The 14,406-nt window shown below is 38.2% G+C and overlaps 1 protein-coding gene across 6 annotated transcripts in view; it reads right to left on the bottom strand.

The window, feature by feature from the left end:
• Window positions 1-14,406, bottom strand: part of LOC134529172 (guanine nucleotide-binding protein G(I)/G(S)/G(T) subunit beta-1) — a 106,385-nt gene that overhangs the window by 65,605 nt on the left and 26,374 nt on the right. The window contains exon 1 of one of the 6 annotated variants that reach the window (XM_063362994.1): window positions 124-346. The exons of 3 other annotated variants lie outside the window; for them this stretch is intronic. The gene's annotated coding sequence lies outside the window, so the exon portion shown is untranslated. Of the gene's footprint in view, window positions 1-123; window positions 347-14,406 lie in introns of those variants that run through there. 2 more of the 6 variants (XM_063362996.1, XM_063362997.1) reach the window with 2 other exon arrangements.

Raw genomic sequence — 14,406 nt, forward strand, 5'->3', positions numbered from 1 at the left:
GTTATAGTGCTCTAATAACACGAGTGAATGTTCTCTCCCGTTTGGGGAGGAGATAGGCCCGGCGCCCAATGACGCACGCAGGTAGAACAGGCTTCCCCGAAGCCGCGGGTAAGAGGAACCCACCTCGACGCGAGCCGGGCCAGTCGTGTTTACGTCCGCGTAGCCGCCAGCCAGGGAGCGCCGCCCGAAGCCGGACAAGCACGTACGGGTGTGTGTGTACTCACGGTTTCTAGGCATTCCTCGCTCGCGCGAACATCGCGTACGAGCGGAAGCGAAAACCGTCCACCACACCCAGCGCTCTCCACGCGAACTCTCTCTCTCCCCTCCCCCCCCCCCCTTCCGCTGACGTCACGGCAGATGCAGTGCTGCCACGGCGCCGGCCGAGAAACTACATGTCGTACGCCACCACGATATTCTCGTACGCGCGGCACCTCACGAGTATCGCACGGCAGAGGGCATACGTCACACCACATCCGGGACCCGGGGCGCGGCAATTTAAAGACAAGTTCGAACGCACATATAAAAAAAAAAATTCAACCACTCACAATACAGTAATTATACGTTGGCGTGTTTCAACTCTCAGGAATATAAATTGAATTCTTTTTTTATTATTATTATGTTGTATGTCTACCTCTTAAATGGGTCAGTATGTGATAAGTATGATTCTGGACAGTTTATTTTGTAATATTTTGTAACGTGGGAAATTGGCTCGAAAACGTACCTAGGTACATATATTTCTCATAAATGAAAATAAAATGTATTATTTTTACTATCGTACCCTACGAAGATGTTTTAACAAAAGATGAGCAATTTTGCAGGATTTTGCTGGTTATATACATACACACACAATACACACATTCATACACATTATCCTGTTTTCCATATGCCTTAACCTCAAAGCGGTGGCGCAAAATGTCGCCTAATCGTAAATTCTAAGCAAAAAAATAGTTAGCGACCATAGCCTCGGAAACATTAGATCTACATTCAAAGATTCTGCACCCAAACCATTCTCCGTGTCTCGACTGGCCCAGAGGAATGCTTTTGGGCGCTCTACTCTCGAGTGGACGTCTTTACTAGGTCACAGAAAGCACTCTCTCATGGTCTCAATGTGTCCAAGAGACTGCGAGAGAACGAAAAGCATGATAGAGCACGCAATGGTGAACTCTCTTGCAATGTCGCCCGCCATGTTTCTTAACATTCGCCGATTGAAGCTATTCCAGGCTAACAGATGCATGAATCGGCGAAATATAGCAATGAGGTAATATTTTAATGCAATGATTTGAAGTTAATTTCAAACAAAGATTAAGTTTATTTTTGTGAAATTCTATTTGCCTACACACGCTAAAAGAAGTCGCATACAGCAATTTCACCCCGAATCGGATAGTGTGGGGTTTGAGATAGTTATTTTTAGTAATTTACATGTGTTATAAGCCTTCATTTAAAATCTCACCTGCTCTGTCTTTACGTTTTGTTTGTTTACCACAGAGAGCGTACACTGCCCTGGCTGAAAACAGCGAGACTGCGAGAAGAGAACTGACGCGAGAGAACACTCTCTCAAGAACGTTCTTTACGGAGAGCCGGCCGGCCTGTATGACATGCAGCGCTCTCAACTTGGGGTGCGAGTTAGAAACAGCGCTACAATGCAGAGCTTCTGGCAGTAAAGGTTGCTTTAGATACAAAATAACCAGGAGCGTACGCAAGGATGAAAATGCCCCCTTCCTTAAAAAAAAAAAAAAAAAAAAAAAAAAAAAAAAAATAATGTGGTTGTCTGTAAAGTCGGTTTACGGACGATAGTTTAACGTGACAACGTCATAACAAAACATTGATGAAATGATTGCATAGTTTTATGAATAAAATTGAATCATTTTTATTGAATTATCACTATTTTGTATGGATACAAAGAAGGAGTGAAATGAAATCTACAATTTAATTGATAAATTTACTTTTATTTGCACTCATTAATTCAAATATGTTTATTACTTTAACGAAGAGATTATTTTAACTATAACTTTTATACATGTTTGCTATTTAACTTCTTCCAATCTGTGTTATTCTGTTAAGTATAGGACGATGATAGGAAAAGTAGGAAACGAATGGGAGTGTTTCAAATTTAATGCTCCTCGAAAAAGTCAAATCTATGGTTGTTCCAATCGAGTGGAAGAGAGATAGATGCGGCGCAAGCGTACAATGAGCGTAACGGGACAAATCGTAACGGTACAATGAGTCATCCTTTTTCGTGCGTGCAGCCGGCGTTCATCGATTTATTAGACGTTGTCGCGTCAAAAAGAAATCTTAACAAAACTCTACTCTACCATCCCCACCAAACACATGGAAAGAATTTGAAAGCAAACAGCGGGCAAAGTACTATATACTCCCCCCCCCCTCCCCCGACAAAACCAAATTATAAATCCTGCGTACGCTCATGAAAATACAGAACTGGGAGTTTGCTCGTCCTTTCCTCGTACCGTCATAAGACAGCGACAAGCCACCTGCCTGCCAAATAAAATCTCAGGCGCGTCATTGTTTTCACCAACGATGCGTTGTCTGGGGCCTCTAAGCACTCAGCTACAACATATCTGCATCACATTACATGCGATAATTAGAAGAATGCCGATAAAAAACACGGCCAGAAAGAATGATACTACCGGTTGTCCACAAGTCAGCATTCTCAAGTTAAGAAAAAAACTCAACTAAGCTGGAGAACTCTTTTTTTTTTCTGGTGTCAAATTTAACTTATATCAAACAATGAAAATTTCTTATGTTCGAAGAATTTAATATCAGTGCACTATTTTTTAAAGCTATAAAAGCGTTCACCTGCAAATGCTCATAAAAAGTAAACAAAATGGGGTTCATGATAAGTAGTACTTGCATGTTCACAACTATAGCCTACTATAGAAGCTAGTGGAGGGAGTTCACAACCCCGAAGAAGGCACTGTATCCATGGCTTAGCGTCACAAGACGTTCCCTTGCAAAATAAAAATTATAGTTTCAAAAAGCCACCGCGGAAACCCAATAGCCAAGTGTGTCAGTCAGTCATGCAGTCATGCAGTCATGCAGTCATGCAGTCATGCAGTCATGCAGTCATGCAGTCAGTCAGTCATGCAGTCAGTCAGTCATGCAGTCAGTCAGTCAGTCAGTCAGTCAGTCAGTCAGTCAGTCAGTCAGTCAGTCAGTCAGTCAGTCAGTCAGTCAGTCAGTCAGTCAGTCAGTCAGTCAGTCAGTCAGTCAGTCAGTCAGTCAGTCAGTCAGTCAGTCAGTCAGTCAGTCAGTCAGTCAGTCAGTCAGTCAGTCAGTCAGTCAGTCAGTCAGTCAGTCAGTCAGTCAGTCAGTCAGTCAGTCAGCCAGCCAGCCAGCCAGCCAGCCAGCCAGCCAGCCAGCCAGTCAGTCAGTCAGTCAGTCAGTCAGTCAGTCAGTCAGTCAATAGCCAGCTAAAATCGTACATTGACTTGACGTGCTCCTTCAGCCTGCAACCGAGTGCTTTCGTCCATTACTCTATTCCAGTCATTATTTTATACTTACGGCAAAACTGCTAAACGTGCAGACGTGTTAACGGACTAAAATTTCACATACACATTACTCATAGCATCCGTTTTTGCATAATTTCCTACAAATGTTACATTCGTAAGTTCAAAGTAATGCTGCTGGCTTCTTCATATGGTTTGAATTTATTTCAGAAACATGAATTTAATTTTACCTAGCCTTAAATTTTTTTTTCAAGCATGAAGAATTTTGACAGGTATTTAAAATACAATTAACGTTTCTGAAATTAATTTTGACTATATTATTAAGTAGCTTGACAGATTTCCTTGAATACTAAAATGTTTGTTCATGTTGCCCTTGGTATGGTAACACCCAGCAACCTGGGTGTGGCGACGCGGACAAGTCAATTACACATTACAAACATCATTATGAAGCCTCATTATTACATAACTAGAAACTGAATGTTATGGTTTATATAAATTTTAAAACAAAACATAACCTAAAACTTTACTGTACCACCCCCTCGGTTCGCGAATTCATTTAACGTATTTTAGCTATCTAGTTACTTGCAGGAAACACAGATGGCAGCAGTAGAGCCACCTGCAGTGCTGTTAGTGAGCTGACGTAGAACTGTAACTAGTCTGTGAAGTTTCACTTATAACGAGCGTGGTGGCCAAGAACCCATTATTCTTTTTTAAGAAATAAATTCTCGGTGGCTGGCCCGGAGTGTGCCAAAATCGCATTGGTTCGCACTAAAAATCGAAATTACTAAAGACCGGTTCGCATGTCACAACCATACGCAAGACTTGCGCCCTGGACGAGGGTCAATGGTTTTTGCACTTTTACAAGCATAGTCCCTGGAAACTTAGTTGCCAATGATACAATTTGTAAAACTTCAAAGCAGAGCTTTGTACCATTTGTAATTTTACACAAGCTCTGTCTTGCAGTTTTACAAATGATATATCGTTGGCAACTGAATTTCCAAGGATTTTCCTTGTAAAAAGTACAAAAAATTTTTGCCGCGTAAGGCCAGGTTTATAAATTACGCAAGAAACACAACAACGCAACACAAGCATCGCCCAACATTTAAATTCTTGCGATTCGGCCTTCCATAGTTGAAGTGGAGTGGGACGCAGACTTTACGTGCATGATGCTGTTGAACTTGTTAAACTTTCGAACTAAAGAAAATAACACTTTAAAAATAAGGTCCAACGACCGTGATTTTCTTGCAGTGGTCGCGTGCCGCGTTACTGCGAAGTTTATAAACCCGGCCTACCAACTGCTTGTATGTTTGTACGGCCGGTAGGTGGTCGCGCGCAATCGGCCGGTCTGAACTCCGACCTTTCCACAGCTTCTCGGCCAGGGGTTGGCGTGACTGCCGTACGGGCAAAGACTCTACATGGCGGACAACGATAACCAAACAATAACGCCCGTGCAAAACCGAAATGTACGGCAAAACATAGCTGCAACGAAATTACCTCAATTTGTCTAGTAAAATGTAAGATTCAATTTGCAAACCTCTGGCTTGGACATTTATTTTACAAAATTAAAACAATTTTTTTTACCAAAATTACTTAGTTTTAACGTATGATTTTTTCCCCTTCAAATTCGTATAGGTACTAGAATAGTAGAAACAAAAAAAAGTTGAAAACTTAACAAACTTCAATTATCTCATACATCACAAGGTAACACATAAGAAAAAATTACTTCACACAGTGCATATTGATTTTTTTTCACTAATAAACAGTATTGTAATAATAAGACAGCGAAAAAAGGCATTTCAGCACCATAAAAAAAATTACAGCCACACAATTAATCATGTATTTTTCCCCCACTGGGCCACCAACACATTTTCGTGTTTTTATACATAAAATGTGACATATGCCAAACTTAAGTAATTCTGGATATTTTTGAAAGATATTAGTGGCATGTGTACTACATTCATAAAAAAGATAACAAAATAGTATTTTTTTAGAACAAAACTGATCAAAATATAAAACCATAAAATCTTTTTTCTATGTATAGTGTTTGTGCGATGGACTAAATTAGTCAGGTGCCTAGAAATATCTGGTGAACGAATTTTAAATCTTATTCAGGACCTTTAAATAAAATTATCTTACAACTTTATATATCACAGGGCCAGTTTATATGTAAGAAATATTTAACAGAAAACGAAATAAATACACTAATTCCAGGAACGCGCTGATTTTATTACCAGAAAGCTAAAATAAAAAAAACTTCAGTGATAATTTACACACGATTCAAAATGACAGCCTAGCTATTTATATTTAAAGTGCGGCTATAAACTTAAGCGATGCATAAAAAAATGCAAATGCAAACAAGCAAAAGGTTGATGAAAATAAGTTTTTTTGTGACTTCCAGGCACGTCACTGTTCTTTTCAGGACTATTTCGTGACCTTCATGACCTGTGGACATCCTGGCAGTGGATACATTTTGAGCCAGTCAATAGACGGCTTGTTTGGCAATAGAACTGATACTATGGTGTCTCACAGCGGACAGAGTTGACGCGCTGTTGAGGTTACAAACTCACGTCACATTTTTCATTACTAGTGTATTTCAATATATTCTGCGTCAAACTACAACTTCACATTGAATATTTTTAATCAACTCCTGAATTATGATCTGAAGAAACGCAAGTGTATATGTTAACTTTATCTGATTTTAACAGCTCTCACGGGAAATGGTAAGCCAGTAACAACTATATTAAGATGTCATGGGCATAGGCCATTGCTGATCTACACTGTTGCCATAGACAAACCTCAAGAACGGACAACGAAGATCAACAAACGGAGAACAAGCCAAAATCAGCTTATGTCAAACAAATGTTATATGCAATTATATTACAACCCAGATGCATACCGTGGGCTGACAACGAAGAGATAGTTGCAACAAGAAGAACCACCACCTTGGACCACTCAGCAAAACACAGACAAATCCATCAATGAAACGAAAACCGTAAATTAGGAAAACACGACCACACAGAGACGCACATATACGGACCTAGGTTGTCTTTAATTTCAACGTTGGGTTCGTCCGTGCGTCGCTGTTTTTCAAGGTTGTTTTTATTTACAATTTTTGTTGCAACTGTCTCCTCCTCCACGTCGTCGTCGTCAGACCACTGAGTTCGTCTGTGCTGTAATTTTTTCTGACTAAAATTTCATCCACGGAATTCTCTGTACTGTCTAGGCATGTAGGGTAAGGTGGGTCTAACTGAGTCGAAATAAGGTTTTCGACTACAGCCATACACTCCGCTCATACAGTCGCTACGGACTGGGCGAAGACTGACTGGAAGAAGTTTCAGTTGCCGAGGAGAACATGTTGTATGAGGTAGTTAGTACATCCTATTATAATAAATGGGCGGCGAAGTAAGCAAGGTAGAGATATGCCTTTCTTATAATGCAAAACTGCAACGTTTAGACTTAACATAATAGTAATTTCCAGGGCAAATTTCACGCCTGCCTATGAATATCAGGTGTCAAATGAAAGAGGAAGGCTTTGCAAGTATTCTGTTACAGAGTTTCATTTTACTCGCTTGGGATATACATGATTAGTGGGGCTATTGGGGTCATATCCACATGCTTTGTTGAAATTAATGGCTGTATTTAACATCAATTTATCACATTTACTCATCGTTTTGATCAGTTTGGGCTATAATATTTTGTATCAGGAACTCATGACACCCAATTATTAACAACATATTTTAAAACGTTCAACAAATTGAGTAATACAATTTAAATTGTTTTTAGGAATACTGTTATAAGCTGGTATACTAAATGCTAAAAATGTATGATATAAATAATTTACCTAAAATAAAACAAGTTATAATTTTTAATTCGTGTGTTTTATTAAATATTTTCTGAAAAGTTGCCTCAGATAATTCGCACGTACAAACGTATTGGTGCGTACTCCAAGTGGAAAAAATAAGCAGCCGAATTTAGCAACTTGGGCCGTCATAAGAGTGCAGCTCATTACGGCATACCATATGAAACTTTGAGGATGAATGTGTGTAGAGAGGCTACGACGTACATACACTGTGCATCACGCGAGATTCACTTCCAGCGAAGAAACCAATCGGTCATCCAACATTGTTAAGTGATGAACAAGAGACTGAGCTTATCCAAACGAGGTCTACATTGTGATTCTGAAGGAGTGCGCCAAACTGTTTACAGGTGTGTTGTAAATAATGTAAAACATACATGGGTATAGTCCGGGATCGCCGGGAAGGATTAGTGTCATTTCTTCATGTAAAGACGTCCTAACATATCTTTAAAAAATCTAAAACTATCTCGAAGGCTCGTGCTGCAGGGGTGAATAAAGATGTGGTTAATGCATTGTATTCTTAGCCGCAAAACGTTTAGTCTCAAGACTGGAGTTTACAGTAATCCAAAGTGTATTTATAAGGCGGATGAAAGTGGTTTGCATGAAGTCATTGCGTCCAAAGGGAAAAGAGAAGTGACATCTATAAAAAGCTAACGGGGTGAAAATGTTACAATGCAGGTGGTCATTTTATTCCACCGATGGTGATATTCAAGGGCATTCGTTACCGACAAGTTTACTGCCAAAATATGGAATCAGGGTCAATTGTTAAAATTTCCGAGTCTGAATGTATAAAATGAAAAAATATATATTCTTCTCTTGGTTACACATTTTAACGCTTATATGATTCCAGGAAAATGTATTTTTGTACTCACTGCTCTCTTGAATGTTTAGAATTTTGTAAACAACATGACATACAACAACTCACGGCTTCAGCCACTGGACAGAACCGTTTTTTAACTCTTAAAACCCACTACCACTCTGAAGCTACAAAGTATATACACAACCAGTCAACTGGAAGGATTTCTGGGTTCAATTTTGGGGAACTGGGAAAGGCTTGCCACAGAACAGTAATACCTGCTCATGCAGAAAAGGGATTGAATGAATTCATCTAGAAATATTATGTCATTCCCGAACAGAAATTTATGCTAGCGACAGTATTCTCCAAAGGAAAAACCATCAGTGCCGATTTCTGTAGGATGTGCCTGAAAGGCCACGAAATTGGATCTCTGCAAGACTGCTTCCATAGACCTAGACTCAAAGAAGCATTTTGTTCAGGGTCGCTGAATTTTTCAGAAATACTATCAAGGGCAGTTAAATCTGGTAGTATTAGGCCTAATATCGGAGGAAACAAGAAAGAATCTCACCTATTGACATCAAAATATAACATATCTGCATGTAGGAGCAAAGAGACAGGTTAAAATATTAAAAACGCTACAATGCATAAAAACTACAAAAACATCAGATGGATATGTTCACACTTTTCAATGTGAATCAGAACATGAAAGTTCGTCTGCTGAAGATGACATGTGAAGTGTCAGTGGATAGTGATGATGACACACCATTAAATTTTTGTGGTCTGCGTTACAATACTGTGGAATTGATGAAGAGCAGTGACTGGATAGCTTGCCAACAATGCTCTCACTGATATCACGAAGTTTGTGTTGGTTGGGAAGAAAATGTTTATTTGTGGGAAATGTTTTTAGGATAAATAAATTTGCAGTTTTAAGTCAATTAAAAGTAGGACATAACTAACTGATTATTAAATTTTACAAATTATTCAGCTGACTCAAAAAGCCTCCTAGTAAAACCAAATAGCCCCACACATACAGATATTCCCGTATTTTCCATTGATAATTCATTTCGCCCGATTTATTTGTTTTTAATGTTATTGCTTTCGAAATCCAGGAGTGTGTATATCAATAAGTGAAAATATGATATTTATATAAAGATTTTTTTTACCAATTACAGAATGTAATATTTATTTGATTTTTCTATTAGAGAACTCAAACAGCCCCAACTTACCCCATCATAAGAAAATGGCTTATTCTCCATGTGTTTATGCAAAGCCTCCCCTTGAATATTCGGAAACAGCATCTGTCTATATCATATTTCTAATATATGGTGTGTGTGGTGATACGCCTGCACAGAGAGTGGCTTTCTCTTTCCCCATGCCATTTGTACAGTTTATCTGCTCGCACTTAAGACTTATTTTACAATTCTGGCACAAATGTACAGTGTGGTAGTCAGTGTTATGATTACTTTATTGATAAAATAGTCAAGCGACCTAGCTGTTTTTAGGTTGAAACAATTACTATCAGAATGTTTATTTACTGCATTCTGAATGTAAGATGTGTGTGATAATAGTGATGAAATTTTGAAGTTATAGTAGAATCTGCTTAAGTCGTATAATTTTGTTATTGTATTGAAAACTCAAACTACTAAATTGATTGTTTATATAATAATAACTCATAGCATTAGGTGCAATTCGAACAGGTTTACAGAGAATACTTTAATAAAGCGAAGTTGTTAATTTTGGAGTTGATGTAGTATCACAGTTTTCTTCACGGTAGTGCCGATTTGTGTGATATTTTATGTTATTAATAGTTATATTACCAGCAATGTTTGTACAGAGAGACAAGGGAATGAACTGTTATAAGCGTGGTGAGTTAAGTGATTTTTTTTACAATAGCTTACAACAATCGCAATGTCCGCAACGTGATTACTATTAATGACGAATCATCGCAGGGAACTAATGATCGACTGATGGCTCACGTCTACCGAGTTTTACTTACTGGCTCTGACTGGAGAGAAAAGCTCGTTCCACACTTGGCCAAACCAGTGAAAACGCAGCTTCTATACTGAATATCAACCCTTGGTACGTTTCAAAGTAACTACACAATAGTTAGAAATGTTTCCTCCCAATCACAATAGGAAGCCAACTACAAAAAAAAGTCACGATTATTCACTATCTAATGATTACCATTCATGGTACATTTTACCAGCAGGTCCGACTCCACAGTCCTGTACATACTCGACTACTGGACAACAGACATCGTAATTTATTGCGGAAATGTTTTGGAGCCTAGATACAAACAAAATAAAATAATTTACCGCTTGTTTTTAGAAGACAGCGTAACACAGCATAGTTAAGAGGGTGCCTCCCATTTCAGATCATGATTTTATATTTGTATTATTCACTGACCAACTTTTAGACTTTTTCAATTGTATAACTTTCACGAAATTAAAAGTATGTACAGCGCATATTTTTTGCATAATTAGCTGCCAAAGTTACATTTTTAACGTTTTTGGATTGTACAAATAAGGAGAATTTAATTTATTGTAAAACTGGAAATTTTTTAAGTTTAACTGCAATGCCACTGGCTACTTCATGATATGGTTTGCATTTCTATCACAAAATCTCATTTCATGTTTCTTGGCTGTCAAAATCGTAACAAATTTGAGAATTTTGAAATTCCAGGTAAAATTAATTAATATTTTCTGAAAGAAATTGAAACCATTTCTTGAAATAGCCAGTGGCATTGCAGTTAAACCTAAAGTTTCAATTCTGCAATAAATTAAATTCTCCTTATTTGTACAACCCAAAAACGTTAAAAATGTAATTTTGGCAGCTAATTATGCAAAAAATATGCTCTGTATATATTTGTCATTTCGTGAAAGTTAAACAATTGAAAAAGTATACAAGGTAATCTGTAATTACTGTAAATTTAATATCTTGACCTGAAATGGGAGGCACCCCCTTAACCTCAGGCAAATCACAGACGTTTCGTAGCACAAAAGCTTCGTTCTCATTGGCCCAGTAAAGCGTGGAACGTGCTTCTTAAGCCAATAAGAGTAACGTATAAAAGTATGCAAACTTGGAACAGTGTATACAACAAACAGTCTAATTTTCCTGTGGTACGTGACCATATATACAAGTAAGTTTTTCTGTGGCAGCATTTTCTGTTAGAATCCACCTCGTTGTTTTAAGCACAGCAACCCAAAACTTAATTGTTTTACACTGGCGAGGGTCAGATCACTCGCCCCACCTAAGGTGGGGTCGGACTCAAGGTGGGGTCGGACTCAAGGTGGGGTCGGACTCAAGCGGGGTTTCCTCGGGGTACTCTCGTTTCTCCCCAGCCCATTCATTCCGTGAAAGCTCCATCCTCATCGTTCCACCTTCTGAAAAACTGTTATGACGCCTATGTCATGTAATAATTTTCAACTGGCTCAGAGTGATAAAGAGCGTGTCAAATTATTGACGGCCAAATCCAGCTAGCAGAGTAAACCTACACGAAATGTTTCAATTATCCGTAGGGACTGGGAAAATTAACGGGTTCAATGACCTCAGGACCAACTTTATTAATTGATAGTTTTTAATTGGTTCAAAGCCCTTCCGATGAAGTACGGTATGATAGCTGAAGCAGTCAAAAGGCAAGCGAGAATTATTACTTTAAAAGACGTCTCATTTAAACACGTTTTTAAAATGACCTAATTTAAAATAAATTTACATTCATAATATTTAAAAGCTTAAAGATAGAATTCAGTTAGTCTATGCGAGACAGTGAGGATAATAGGCCATTTACATTAATTTTACTGCGTAATTTAAATTAATGCTTAGTTAGTTTCATTTCGAATTTCACATTTATGTCTCACTCTAACTCACGTCGAATACCCTCACTTGTCTGTCTCACACTACTTGAATCTGAGCTCTCAACAGCATTCATATAGAGAAATGAAACCGTGAAATTTATTTTTTCTCTCCAGTTGCTGCCCATACATCGAACGTCGCGATACGCATGGAACTGCGGCGAAGTTCGATCGGAAAACGACGCGTGCCGACTGCCTGATCAACTCGGCACACGTGACGCTCGGGCTTAAAGTACGTATTATCCCCCCCCCCCCCCAAACCAACACGAGCCGACACGAACATGGGCTCCGTCACGATGCACGCTACGTCTCCATAACAGCTCTGCAGTCCCCTGTGAGGATTGGGGGGGGGGGGGAAGCATCCTGTTACATTTCAAGACTTTTTAATGAGCGGAGTTTCCCTGGTAACAGGACAAAAATTACAAGCCTGGAAATCCTAAGTTATACGATATGCTCGTATCAAGTTTACAACCGTGAAAACTACTGTTAACTGTCTAAAAGCAAGTCTGCCTGGAAGAAAGTTATGATAACAGACCACAAGGAAGGACAAAAAATATGCATACACCAATAAGAAGTCTTGTTTCATCTTAGACGAAGAGGAAGCTTGGTTATCGCTTGGCGGTGGGATGGTGAAAACCTGGTAAGGGAATGTAAAATATGTCGGCCACGACAGGTGAATGTTGTGCGGGGGACATTTTATTTCAAGATAATGAGCATGAGGACTTCTGTTACAGCAAGTAACTCAGATTTATTTACGCTCTTTGATTTGTCTAGTTTCATTCTGTTTTAAAGTGTTATAGTGGGCACAACTCACTATACAGTTGGTGAAGCATAATCGTGTTATATAAATGTATAGAAAATATATATACATATATCGATCCAGTTATCTCCAGTTTGCCTGGAATATTAATTAAAAGACCTATAAGTACAAAGATCAGAAATATCGCGCAAGAAACAGTGGTGTGTATCGCTGAACATGCAGATATTAAATAAGGTCGTTTAAAAAATGTTTGTTATGTAATATATTGAATATACATGGAGTATAATTTTTTTAGAAGTTATAAGTAAAATTATGTTCATCGATACGTGCCAATTTATCTTATATATATATTTAAAAACGCAAGTCACGTAAAATGCAATGTGCTAAATTGTTTCAGGAAATTATGGAATACCGGTATCAGGGCAAAGGCCGAAAGAACAATATCAAAACGAAGAAAATGGTTTACAAAGGTAAAATAACTGTATTTAATTTTGGGTTTGTATCATCAATTGTATGTAAATGAAAAATAAAGTATGGACGCAAATAATTCGGAATTCCCAATTGTTCTCTAGATTCACAAGACAAGCATTTCGGAATCTACTCTGCAGCCTCTGAAATTGTCCAACAAATTAACAGAACTCGATATTGCTCATTTATTTCTGGATGTGTGTTGCACTGCGCATATTCTGCGTACTTCCTGTTTCTGCTGCTCAAGCAGAAAGATCTTTCAGTGTGCTTAGCGGTATTATGTAAATTAAGTTTTAAAAAGAAAATTTGTCATATTTTTGAAAATGTATAAAAAGGGATGAGAATTATGTTTTATAGATAGAAAAATTTAAAAACTTTTCTAAAATGCTGTTAAAAGTCACTTAGTGTTGTCCTATTTATACAGCATTATAATCCTTAAAGGTTTGCAGTTTTTGATTTGTTTAAATAGTGAGGGGTTTGAAGAGTTGTGTTAAGTAATGGGAAGAAGCCCGACAAATTGATTTGCCCCCGGGCTCTCAATTTCTCTCGACGGCCCTGACACCCCATCGAGACAATTTATGGGCGATTGATTTCATTGGACGGGTTTAAGGGAGAGTACGAACATAAAGATGCCATTCTAGATTTAACGATATTAGGCCATAAATATATTTTTATAGATTAATATTGTATACTCGATGCACAGTAATGGAGTGCCTGAAGTTAAAAGTGACTAGCTGCTGCAAAATACTTTCCCCTGTGAAGTCGTTGGGATTATTTTTGATTATTACAACTGTAATAATACTTTCAAAATACACTATTTATAGTCTATTATTTGCGATTTCTGCCTTAATGAAGACAACTTTTCAATATTTAACGTTAAAACTGTGTTACGGTCTCAAAACTCTTGGTTACGTTAACGAAGATTTCGTGTGTTTTTTTTTTAATATTTGAATTGCGTTTTTTCTATGGTTGATTTTATCAATTTCACTTCAAATAAATCCCGTTGCGGTTAGGGAGGGAATTATTTTTTGACGTGACAACGTCTAATAAATCGATGAACGTCGGTTGCACGCACGAAAGTGTCCCGTTACGCACATTGTTCCGTTACGCGGTGTACCATTACGCTCATTGTACGCTTGCGCCGCATCTATCTCTCTTCAACTCGACTGTTTATAAAGTGATGTGAAAAGTTAATGTGGTTTTCATTGCTT

The sequence above is a fragment of the Bacillus rossius genome, chromosome 2 (genome assembly GCF_032445375.1).
Source record: "Bacillus rossius redtenbacheri isolate Brsri chromosome 2, Brsri_v3, whole genome shotgun sequence".
In the NCBI taxonomy this organism is placed as follows: domain Eukaryota; kingdom Metazoa; phylum Arthropoda; class Insecta; order Phasmatodea; family Bacillidae; genus Bacillus; species Bacillus rossius.